The sequence below is a fragment of the Ambystoma mexicanum genome, chromosome 11 (assembly GCF_040938575.1).
Source record: "Ambystoma mexicanum isolate Mex_15411 chromosome 11, UKY_AmexF1_1, whole genome shotgun sequence".
Classification (NCBI taxonomy): domain Eukaryota; kingdom Metazoa; phylum Chordata; class Amphibia; order Caudata; family Ambystomatidae; genus Ambystoma; species Ambystoma mexicanum.
Window position 1 is genome coordinate 1,454,359,123 of NC_090934.1, and position 12,883 is coordinate 1,454,372,005.

Here is a 12,883-nt window from a genome sequence, read left to right on the forward strand (position 1 = left end):
TGGTACAGGCTGGTGGCCTATTGTTCGTTTACATGGTGGCTTCATGGGAGGCTTGGACACCGCGTTTGATGAGTAATACCTGCCTGTGTCGTTGGTGCCATTAGAGAAACTTTCCCCAGTGACAGCAGTCAGTACAGGGGATTTTCCCACACTGTGTTGCAACCAGAAGTTTTTAATGTGTAGTACATTTGTGCCATCAAAATCAGCAACAAAATAAAAGACAACAGAACTTTTATCAATGGTTGTTTCAGTTTTTCAGTGAATCAAGTGTATCTCCATTCACAGTGTCCCAGCCCTTTCCTGCACGCCTAAGGCCCATCCAGCCCCCTCCATTATCAAAGGCAGTTGGCACCAGTGGATGTGCGCTGCCAAAGGGTGCTGGCAGGGGTGGGAACGACCAAGGTGCCAAACACCATGTACCTAATCATATCTCCTTGATCTCTAAATTTCTATCTATTTTGAACGAACGTACCCAGTAGTGTTATGTTCATTCATCTCATTGCCATTGACTTGATTTTAATTTGTTATGTTATCGATATATATCAATTGTCATCAGTGTAATTTGGGATCGAATTGCATCCTTCGCAGACCATGTCTGTAAGCATTTTTTTCTTTTTGGTGCACGATAGTACATTCAAGGGACGAGTAACATGTTACGATTTTCGTCACATCAATAAATTGTTTATGAAAGTTATCCTATAATACAGCCGATACGCTACACTGGTTTTGCTTCGGTGACCAAAACATATCTTGCATAGAAAAAATGTATGGTATAATTCCATCTTTCTCAAGCTTTTATGCAAAGTAATTTTCGAATAATGTTGACCTTTTTTTTTGTTTTTTACAGAATTTTCAACAGTGCCTGCATGTACGGTTTTCGGTTGCCGTTCCAAGACCCATAACAAATCTAAAGGCACTACAATGCATGTATTCCTGAGGAATATAGATCTAATAAGAGAGTGGGTCAGATATTGCGGATTTGCGCCGGAAGAGCTTGAAAGTAGAGCACATGAAGTCTTGGGGGACTCGAGGGGTGATCGATTCCGCATCTGCAGCCTACACTTTGCCACGAATATGTGCGACCAATCGAAGTACACAAAGAAGAATTGACTCAGAACGTCTCGTAAATTGCTTCCAAATGCAATTCCGACTCTATTCATGCACAGGCTGCCTCAGGTGAGTCACGGTTCCTGATTTAGCTGTAGGCGGTGGGGTAGTGAACAGGTAACTAAATGGACAGATTGGTGTTTTAGGTGTAAATGTCCCTTATAATACTTTTCATATTTACAAGATTGTATTGCTTTATAACTAAACCCCATTTTGCTAAACATCTATCCTTGGTTTTAGGCACATCATATAAAACGATTTATGGGCACAGATAACTATGCTATGGTGCACTTTGAAATATGCATAATCTTTGCACAATCAGTCTCTTTAGATGCCAATTTTTAAGATTAGCATTTCTAAATAACATTAAACTACAGTATGTCCAGTTTGGCTGGTATGTCAACCACAGTTCAGTCAGAAACAACATTAAAGGAGGATGATCGTCTAATAAAGGAGCCCAAATACATAGTATTCGACAGCTGCTTGATGGAGATTATAATGATGCTGAAATGTGAGCATTCAGTGAGAGGGGAAGTATGTGGGAAGCCATTGGTGAATGTGACACGTGTAGCACAAGGCATTAACCTCAAAATACATGCCACCTGTGAAATTCTCCATGAAAAATGTTCATGGTCCGCTCAACCGATGCTGGGGAAACTGCCAGCTGGGAATCTACTGGGTGCAGCTGCTATACTATTCAGTGGCTCTAGTTTCATTAAGTTGTCCAGTTTCTTTCAATTTGTGGGACTCCATTTCATTTCTAAAACGCAGTACTACAAATATCAACGTCAATATCTATTCCCTGCCATTAGTGAAGCTTGGAAAATTTAACAAATGTCTATTCAAAGTACATTCTCCGAAAAACGGTTCAGGCTAGCTGCCGATGGACAGTGTCACAGCCCCGGATTTTCAGCAAAGTACTGCACATACCACTTTTAGTACATGGAAACTAAAAACATTGTGATTTCGGTGGTCGTGCAAGTGTCCCAATGTAAATCCTAAGTGGCCATGGAGAAACTTAGTTTTATACAATCATTGGAAGATCTCCGATCGAGGGGAATGCAAATCGACATTATAGCCACGGACAGACATGTTTCAATAGCCAAGACAATGAGAGAGCAGTTTCCAAATATCTACCATAAATTTGATGTATGGCACGTTGCCAAATCCATCAATAAAAAAAATCTCAGCTGCAGGGAAAAAAAAGGTTCTGAAAGTATTTCGACAGTGGTCCCAGTCTTTCAGCAAACATCTTTGGTGTAGCTCCAAAACTTGTGATGGGTCTGTGGAAATTCTACTAGAATAATGGCGGTCACTAATGCACCACTGTTCCATCGTTCACTCTTTGACAGAAAACCAACATTTCCACCAATGTGCACATGGTCCTTTGTCGCTGGAGCAGGAACGGAAGAAGAAGTGGTTGATTCCATCTTCATCTCCACACAAAGCCCTTGAGAAGATTGTGTTTGATAAAACTCTATCAAGAGATCTGAAGGGACTCACAGAATTCTGTCACACAGGAGATTTGGAGGTGTTGCACAATATGTGCCTAAAGTACAGGCCAAAGAGATTGTATTTCGGCATAGATGGGATGAAATATAGGACGTCACTAGCGGTATTAGCGCATAACGAGAATGTAGGCTGTGAACAATGGAGGACTGCAGGAAACTTTGGGATGCTTCGCTACACAATGGCCTTGCAAAAATGGGTGGTCTAGCCAATATATGAGGAAATGGAATTCGATTTTGTGAAAGATTTTATTATGACTTTCTTGGAGATACATACTCACGGAATCGCACACGATTGTGTTCCAAGGAAACATACATTGCCACAAACATTGCCAACGTGCCCTGTCCACCTAAAGCAGAGCTTGTGGAACTGTTCACTTCCCAGTACAAATGATTACCATCTGTTTTTTGATCAACAATGTATTTATGAAGTGTCCAAATAAAGCATCCAATTTGTCCTTTGAAATCTATCCTCTTTGTCAAAATCGTTGATCTGAATGGAGTCTGCGTTACAGTCTGCGTTACGCCAAGAGAATGGAAATGCCGAATATAATGTAAGTTTGACTTTCGATGATTCTATAGAGTCAACTTATCATTAGCGACCGTTATTGCTGGGTTACATTGGACTCGTTTGTTCTGCATGGCATATTCAATGAAACACAAGTACAACCTCTGTGTGTACTGGTCTTTCTACCGGGCACATGGGCAGTCCAGCATCGAGATGCATGTAGACCCCCACTCGGTTCCCCCAGTTTCAATGCTAATATTTAATTAAAATGCCTTCTATGTGTTCCTCGAATTGTAGCGTCAGCTTCCGCATCCCATTTCGAGCTGAACATACTTCATAGCACTATCCTCCTAAGTAAATTGTAGACTACTTTCCACATTGTTTTCTCTGTGTTCCCATTGTTTCACGTCTGTGTTCATCGTTAGTTTTAACACGGGGCTGAATTAATGGGTAAAATGATAAATTGTAATAAAGATCGGCTACTGAGACACATTTCTGTTATGTTTTCAAAACAGCTACATCCTGCCTTTCTGCGATTGTCATCGATTCCTGATGCCAACTGAAGCGTTTTTCAACCGGCAGCTGCAGATACACGTCAATAGCTGGATATCAATTACTCTTTTTCAGGACGATCACCACGGGCCGATATGCCTTTATGTGGTACCAGAGTTTAGGAGCAACCTAACATCGTTTACGGTGACCTAGTGCCAAGCTGTTGCCCAAGCCTTGAGATTCACAGTGCATCCAAAGCGCTTCTTTTACCCAAAAGGAACACCGCGTGACTCACGATAAATATTTGCCGATCGAGACCGAAGAAAGAAATTACCCATTTGATTGAATATGGCAATTGCCGGATGTTCTCAGAGCGTTTATTGTGAAATAAAAGTATTTTACAAATTGTACAGTCTTGCTATTTCCTTTAAAAGTATAGTTTTATATTCCGAATTCTGACACGCTGTGTTGTGAGATCATGTGTGTTGATTTCCGGGTTCCGCGTCACGTCACGTAGGTGATGACTGGGCGCGTTTGGCTACGCTGCCCAGTAACGTCCTGGAGATAGGCGGAGAATATCACTAGGTTTGTTGATGTCAGCCTCTGGGGCGGGAGATATGATTTATTGCCGCCAGGGCAGTCCACCTTGGGCAATGCAGCAACGGATAAGATTATCACAAGATGGCCACCCCTGCTGCATGATTTTGCATGTGTACAAAAGAGGAACACCACTGTAAGGTGCATAGGAAATGTTTGTACGATCGATCAACGTATGCTTAAAAACACATGCACGAACCCCTGGGACAATAATATTTCTGAGTGCACTATTCCTTTAATGTATTACATTATTTACTTTGTGTGCATGTTACCAAGGAAATTGTGCGGCGGTGTGTCAAAGGCTTATCGCATCCTGTACAACAGTGCAGACCAACCTTTTTTGTTTGTACACAATATTTTTGCTTCCCTTTTACACGTTTAGCTATTGTAATGAATGGAAAAAGGAGTTGAGGAAGTACTTCGGTCTCCGCTTTCCAGGAATGAAGACTGCATGCTTACGTTACCCCTTGCAGTAAAGATTCATAGTGAGAACACACACTGGCACATCCACTCCTCAGAAGTTCCAGGTCCAATGGACACACCGGAAATATCCACTCAGGTCCCACACACTCGGTTCTACAGGACATCACACCAGACATGCATGCATCAGCATCACTCTGCTATTCCCACATGCCACAATTAAGGGAGCATGGGACAGCTATCTATCCACCCCGACTGGGGAGAAATCCCAAAGTGTGTGTAGGACTTTCAGCAGCTGGTATTGAAAGAGTTCCTTATGCTGCATTTCAGCAAAGACGCACAAACGCGATCGATCACCTTGCAAGTAGACCAGGCTGCATAGAGTAATCTAGCGATGAACGGTGGTGTGCTTTAGTATATGCCGCAATCAGGATCACACTTCCTCCATGTGCAGAACAGAAGGAGAAACGGAAGCCCAAGATGGAGGAAGTGGCAAATCAGGCATCGGAGGAGTGCAATCGTCAATGTACCAACATTTTTTCAGAAGAGATCCTCAGAAACGTTTCTATCGGTTTAAGACTTTTTGGTGCTGTGAGAATGTACAAACTTAGGTAGAGTGTGTCATGTGACGTGATATGACTTGTGTGAAGCATCAGGATAGCATGTGAAAAGGAGGGCCACCATCACAACAGCAAAAGGTCTTCGGCTCTTGCTTCAAAGGGTGTCCGTCAAATCAATAGTCTGTCTCCAGTTCCAGTAAACACTGCAAATAATATGAAATAGCGGAGGCGTAACCCGTGCCGGTCAGTCACATGCACGCTTTATTGTCCTTGTGTGGTACTCATTCAGGGGCCATGAAACAGTAGGAAACGGTAGGCCGACAGAGACACACGGATAAGCATTGGACACTGGATTCCCCACACCCATCCTGCCAGCCTCTCTCACTCAAGTCACAACCGTCCCTTTAGAACACAGAAACCCACCACTCCACAGGACCAGAAGCTCTGACATCACCACCTTGACACGCACCTCACATTACAACATAATACAAACCAAGCGATGGGTCACAAACAGAAATGTCCCCAAGGACCAATGATCAAATCAAAGGTTTCAATTCTCAGGGAGGATGGTGTCGCTCCTCTCAGGGCCGCATCTGTGGGAGACGACCCGTCGGCCAACCCGTAGCTTTGAGGGAAGCTTTCCTCCAGCCCGGACCTATGGCTGTCCGGCAGCCAGATGCTTTCTGGGTCCGCCTGCTCGCTGTCTTCGGGTGGTTTCCACGGTAACCCAAGCGTGCAGTTTGGCAGGCACTTCCAGCCAGGCTGGGCACCAGGTGGCTGCATACATTGGGATTTAGAGCGCCCTGGTGGTGCACGGTGTCAAAGCATGTCTCTACTCCCCCCTTTCTCACCTAACTCCGCTCGGGTTTCAATCTGGACCCTGCACCTGCCCAAACTCCCACTGTCTTCTCCTTCCTGCCCCCCAGCATTGTTGTGCCATCTCATTCCTCCACCCACCTCCTGTTTTCTCTCTGAGGGTGTCCGCTTGTCCGTCTGTCAGAGGGCATTTGCTTTTGCACCGTTCTAGGGTTTCATCTCTGGTTTCTCTCTATAGCTTGTTCCAATATTTCAATTCGAAAATGTATGCTTCCGTTGTCTCCCTTTCCCGCCTTACAACCCTCTTCTCTCTCCGTGTCTTGCACCTCCTTCCCCAAGAGGGTATCCTTGCCTCTGGTAGCCTCACATTTCCTTCTCTTATATCTCCCCCTTCACATATCTTCTCTGTTCCTTTTCAATCACCAAACTTCACCTACTGTAAGCTTCCTTAGAACCATGCTTTGTTCCGTCTCCCTTTTCATATTCCCCCCTTTCTGTGTTCCTGTGCTCTGCTTCCTCGCGGGTGTAACACTCATCTCACCACCCCAGGTGGTATCCCGCAGTATGTGGTCTAATGCAACTTTACTCTCTAAACTGTACTTAAACTCCCCTCCCTTAAGCTCCCCCCGCTTGCTCCGGTTCAGACCCTTTCACTGCACTTAAACCTGTTGTTGTCTTCTCAAAATGCTCTCCCACCTCAAACTTCAATACTCCTTTCCTTAAGCTTTCTATCTCTCTCGCCCTCTTTTAAACACTGTCTTCAAAACACTGTAACTTTGTCTACTTAACATCAGATTCATGTCCAGTTCCAACTTCAAATGACACAGACAATAACTTTCTTCAGCAAACTTCCCCATCCTGACAGGGTAATAAACCTATATTCTATGCATACAACTTTAATCCTCTCCCCACTTCTCCCACAGCACCCCACACCCCAGTGCCTGATTTATAGATCCTCCTCTGGCCCCTTTTCTGACCAAACCTTCCCGCTTGAGGTCTCCCCTGAACTCCAGTCTTCCTGCCTGGTTCTCCCACAGACTTACACATTCTGCTTGTGTTGTCTGCCTTTTAAAGGACACTCCCCTGTCCGTTTTTCAGCCATATTGGTTGGAGCGTAGTTTCAGGGGTTAGATCGGTCTTTTCCGGTTGGTCTGCGTCGCCATGTTTAAGTGGTGTTTTAGGCTGGCTGCCATTCGGATTCCTCTACTGGGTTCAGTAGGAAGCAGGGGTTGCTCTTTGGCTGCCAGCACTGTTTAAATAGTACCTTCGATTCAGTAAGTGCAGGGTCGGACGGGGGCATACAATTGTCTCGGGCACCAATGCAAAAGTGGCCCACAGTAGCAAATGGCTATTCATTCCTTTTGTGAGACTGTTTGAATAGTAACCAAGGGAGATTTTTTGATAAAGTGTGATGCATATTGTGCATTTACAAAATAATTGATTAAGCAACACTGGTCAAAACTACTAGCGGCAGAGTGAATGAATGCATCAAACTATCCCAAATTGGCCAAAACAGTCGCCACTTTGACCCAGAAAACTGGACACACCCGCATTTTGTGTTTTTGCTTCACCAATGGGCCTATTGCCCTATTGGGTAGTCCGAGCCTGGGAAGTAGTTTGAAGAGGTTTTAATTCTATTTCCAACATGTTCATACTTCCCCACGGGTTTGCAGACTGTTGCAGCAAACGTATTTATTTTTTGGTCAGATCCGCAAACCGGAAACATTTAAATAAATCCAAAATCTGGATCCAAAACTGGCAATGCAGGTGGGGTGGGGTTGGGTCCTGGGAAGCAGAACATGGTGGTCCCAGGATATAGGGTCTGCGTCCCAACCACAAGGTGTAGTAGCAGAGGTGTCTGTCCCCGGAGCAGCGGCAGCAGCATGGAGATTTTGCAGGAACTGTATGCGCCAGCTGAGACGTATGAAAATCACCAGAGGATGGCAACCAGCTGCACCCTGGCTTAAGATGCACCCCAGTCATCCCCGTACCATGTCCCGCTCTAATCCCAGGCAACTTTAAGCTCATGGCATTGCATCCTGGAGACCCACTGGCCAAGGCCCGACCCAGTGCCCTCCGAGCTCACCTAGGCAACCCAGCATTGAACGTGTGGAATTAGCGGCACCTGGACTTTAGGCAGGAGAGGGCAAGCAACTGATCAGGAGTGCGCTGGCGTGCTCAAAAAGGCACAACTGCCCCTTTGTTGAGAATATTCATTTACCAAAACAAATTTGTGATTTACCTGGGCAGTTGCTTGTAAGGCAGACTGGCATTTCTCAAAGACAATGAAAAATCACCATTGTGTTTCCCCTAATTATGGCTTGCCACAATTGAAACTTAACCCCCAACATGAGATAATGCTACAACCCGGTGTATCACACCCCTCCTCTCTTTCAATGCAATTCCTGGGAGCAGGGGCACTCTACACTAGAAACCCGTGGAGAGGGAGAATATGGTTGAGGGTAGCAGTGTCGCCGGCTGCCGGAGGGCTCCCTTGTCAGCTTGTTGCACTCTTATTTCTAAATAAGCCACCTGCCCCACCAGCAGCAATTCGATGTCATGCAAAGGCATAGAAACATGGCTTGCAAAAGCGCAACATAAATAATAGGTATTTTTATCACTTGTCACCAGTGACACTTCAGTTCGGAATTTTCAGGTTAAAGATGTTGAATTCCTTACTTTCTTGCCTTAAATAAAGTGGCCATACTCCCTAAGGCAGAGGACCCAAACGAAGCAAGCGATGGGTGGGGGGAGAAGAAACGGGATCAAGGCCACAACAAACACATCTGCTTCCCTCCGACAACCTGATCTCAAACCTTTCACTCGCCGATCCCACTCCCCCTTAAGAGTGCTCTCCACCGTTATCCACCAACTAACGACAGCCACCACTCGATAAGAGTCGACATCTCCTGACTCCAGAGCTCTCAGACCAGCTCCGGATTTTAGAACAGGTCTAATTTTGCCAAACGATCAACGTTGAGAGGATTTTTCGGAACCTACTCCAGTGAAGGATCCTGAGGAGCCAACAAGTGTCCCATTAAAGCCCAGCCAAGCTCTCAATAGCGGAGTCGTAGAGCAGCCAGGCTTAGAGTCTGGAGGAGATTGACTCGCTGCAAAGGGCAGCTGGCACTCAAAGTACAAACATACTCCATTTATCAACAGGTTGCATCAAATTAAACACACTGGTAAGATCAGTAAACGCTAGTAAGACATCCGTCCATGGTGGTTTGATGATCTCAAATGAGCTACCTACCGTTCAGACAGGTAAATAGGCGTGTACACCGTAGCAGGGGAGAAATGCATAACCGCACACATGAAGAGCCTTACACTTTACAAGACACTCTTCACATGTTCCCTTATTCTTATCTTACACAGTGTCCAGGTGTGTTGGTGGCATGTAGTCTTAGTTGCAAGAATTTAGAGTGAGCGGTTTAAACACACAAGCCTGGTCCGACCATTACAATAGGCTCGATGTGGCTATGAAGCAGTTTGGAAGGCAACTCTTCAGCGTTAGTGTATAATACACATTTTGCTACAAGGATTCAACGCTTAAGTTTCCTACAAAGAAAGAGGTCGTCAACCAGTCCTTAATGTCTAAGAAGACCCCAGACAGGGCTCCTGAATCCATAGACCGGCAGCAGCAACAGAAAAAGAACGGCCACCAAGTCTTGTCCTCTTAAACCTGGGACTTGGATCACTAGTGGCTCAGAAGTGCGAAGCAAGGACGAAGCAAGCACAATGGAGTATAATGGAAAAATGGAGCCTGCAAATACTCCGGGCCAACCTGAAAAAAGCCTGGTGAACAATACAAAGGGCTTTAAATTCCACCCGTCTGGCGATAGAGAGGCGGTGTAGATGTCGCAGTATGGGGGAAATATGGGCCCATAAAGTGGTCAAAGTAGCAGCTTGCACAGTTCAATGTTGTACTATATGCAGTCGAGGCAACAGATAGACCGGTTTGGAGAGGGATAAAGAACTACAAGAGTCCAGAACTCGGGAGATAGATGCAGCCGCCACGGGTGCATGAAAGCGATCTGGTAGAAATTGATGAATTTTACAAAAAAGTTGAAGGTTAAAATATCCCTTTTGAGAAAGCGCACTCACTTGGGCCTCTGTGGTTAAGGACGCACACATTTTATCGCCAGATTTTGTACGGTGGAGACTGGCTTTCGGAAGAACTCCCAGTGAGGAGGGCCAGACGTCTGGCATCCACAGGGCTGCCGCCCAGGGAGGACCGGCCAACAGGAACTCAGCTTTATCGCCATTCAGACGCAGCCAATTGACAAAGATGAAAATATTCTCATGACTGCCAAAATGTACAATTTGGAAATCTATCTCGTAAAAGTTTTTTTTGTAATGAACCCCTTCTGGCCATCGATTCACTGTCCTACCAGCGCTTGTATATATGCTGTCTTTTAATAATCTCTAACTTCCATGGCCTGTATATATTTTGCCTGTACGTAATCCGTATAGAACTGCATATATCTGTATATTATCCGCAACCTGTAACTTAAGCCTCGCATTGTCTGTACTGCTACGCCCGGCTAACTCCGGGTTTGGTGCGCATTATAAGTGAATAAAACAAACAAACAAACAGTGGATCCACCATCACTAATTACCACAATATGCACGTTTGTGCAGAAAACATAATGTCCAATCCAACCACTCGCATGGAAACGTGGGGCTGGTCTGCCAGATGATAAATGGGCAAAAAATGACCGATCTGACACGCCACCAATGTCGTGACCTACATGGAGGGTTATTGGTTAATGTCGCCGCCCACAAAACCAGCGTAAAACCTCCCTTGAGGTTTTGCCAATATCCAGCTCTTAGCACGGACAGAGAGCGGCATAAATGACATTCCTACTCTTACAAGTAGTACAAGTGCATGAATCCCATGTTCTGCCCTCACAACAAAAGGATAGTCTTTGATCTTTTGTTATAAATATCGACAAATGATTCAATGCATTCTTTTCAGACTTGTTTTTATTTATTATGAAGTATCACTGCTTAGGTGTGAAATATTTTAAACAATAAAACGCAATTTGCACTTATTTAAGATCCAGAAAAACATTCATCCCTACATTCATTCCATTCATTCACTTTATCACTTTATGCTTTTACTTTTCTTTTTTTTTCTTCTTTATAAACACAGGAAACAAAGCCAGGAGCCCCACACTTCCAGCATCCTGACTCCCCTCCTGGCAACCCACCCTTCATGACCCCACATTTCTTGATGTTAAATTCTGTGCATTTCACTGCTATCATCCCTGGTGGTGTCACTTTTTCCCCAATCCTTGCCCTTTTTTTCAGCTCTCCTCTCTGCTGGCACTTTCTCTTCTTTGGGGAAATGGTGGGGTCCTAAATAAGGCATAGCTGGAGTTTTGGCTTGGCCGTGTCCTTTCAGGGGACCAGGCTCCAGAGGGCAAGCATTCAGAAAACACACAATTCCCTGCAAAGTTAGCACAGTGTGTTCATCCATTTTGCAATTTACAGATGAAAAGTAAAAGAAAATGGCATTAGTTCAATTATATGTACTTTCAAGAGTGACTAATGTTGGAGCTCAACGGTCATACTAATATTTGTTGTTTGATTAGTAGTACAGCCGCCTGTGATTGGAGGTTGAGTGTTTAACCAGAAATGAAGATGCCCTCAATGGCAATTATATAAGAAGATTCTGGAATGTTCTTCATTCCCTTACCTGCACAACAACCTTTTCCATGTCCTGTTATGAGTTATGACCTCACTTCCTCAGAGCAACAAAATACCAAGAAGGAAGGTTGATGGGGCCCCCTGTGTTCCTGCTCTGCTGGGGACATTCTGTGCTTCAGAGTTTCATCTTCTGCTCGAGAAGCAGAACAGGAGTGAGTCACATGACACCCAGCCCTGTGGCTTCAATAAGATCAGTTTTCAGAGGTGAATCAGTGCAGTTGTGACTCCAGGTCCTTCCTAAGCTGTTCACTCGGCATGAGGGACACCAAGAGTTTGAGAATTATTTACAGTGGAGGGGAGGAGGGGGACTGTTTTATTTAGCTGAGGAATGACCCTATGGATGGGACCTTGGCTGACTCAAACCCTTTCCTGACTTCTGAAAGCCTCTCTCACCATTGTGAAATGGATGCCCTCCTGTGCTGGCTTTTGCTTTTGCGGCACTAATGAAGGAAAAACCAGCCAGCTGTAGTAAACAAAAGCTACCGCTGGGTGGCTTTCCCTTCATTAGTGCTATACGCGGAGGACGGGGAATAGCACTTACCGAGATTCAGCTGCAGCTTTCCTGCTCTGGTCTCCGGTCCCCGTCCTCCGCGTACAGCACTAATGAAGGGAAAGCCACCCAGCGGTAGCTTTTGTTTACTACAGCTGGCTGGCTTTTACTTCATTAGTGCCGCAAAAGCAAGAGCCAGCACAGGAGGGCATCCATTTCACAAAATGGATGCGCCCATGTGCTTGCTTTTGCGAATTTTGAGCTTGAATAGCTCAAAATTTTACATAGGAAGTTTTAAAAAAGAGAATGCTAGTATTTTTTTTTATGTTGCCTATCTATTTTTTAAATAAAATGTTTTACTAGACCATGCCTTTAATCCTTGCAGACACTGGGAGCCAATGCAGAGATTTCAGTGCTGGAGAGAAACGATCCCTGGGCTTGAGGCCAAGGACAAGTCTTGCAGTCCTGTTCTGGATTAGTTGCAGAGGGCGGAGAGTAGAGGCAGGTAGATTTAGAAAGAGGCTGTTGCAGTAGTCCAGCCTAGAGAGAACCAGAGCTCTAGAGACAGTGAGCTTCTGGGGGACAGAGAGGAAATGGAAGAATACCTCTGAGGAGGTGCAGCTGGTAGTGTGACTTCTTAGAGACGTCAGAGATGTTAGTAGAAAAGGAGAGT

At 45.0% G+C, this 12,883-nt stretch overlaps 1 protein-coding gene across 2 annotated transcripts in view; it reads right to left on the reverse strand.

Annotated features, from left to right (window-relative positions):
- Positions 1-12,883, reverse strand: part of IGDCC4 (immunoglobulin superfamily DCC subclass member 4) — a 677,662-nt gene that overhangs the window by 465,242 nt on the left and 199,537 nt on the right. The window lies entirely within an intron of this gene.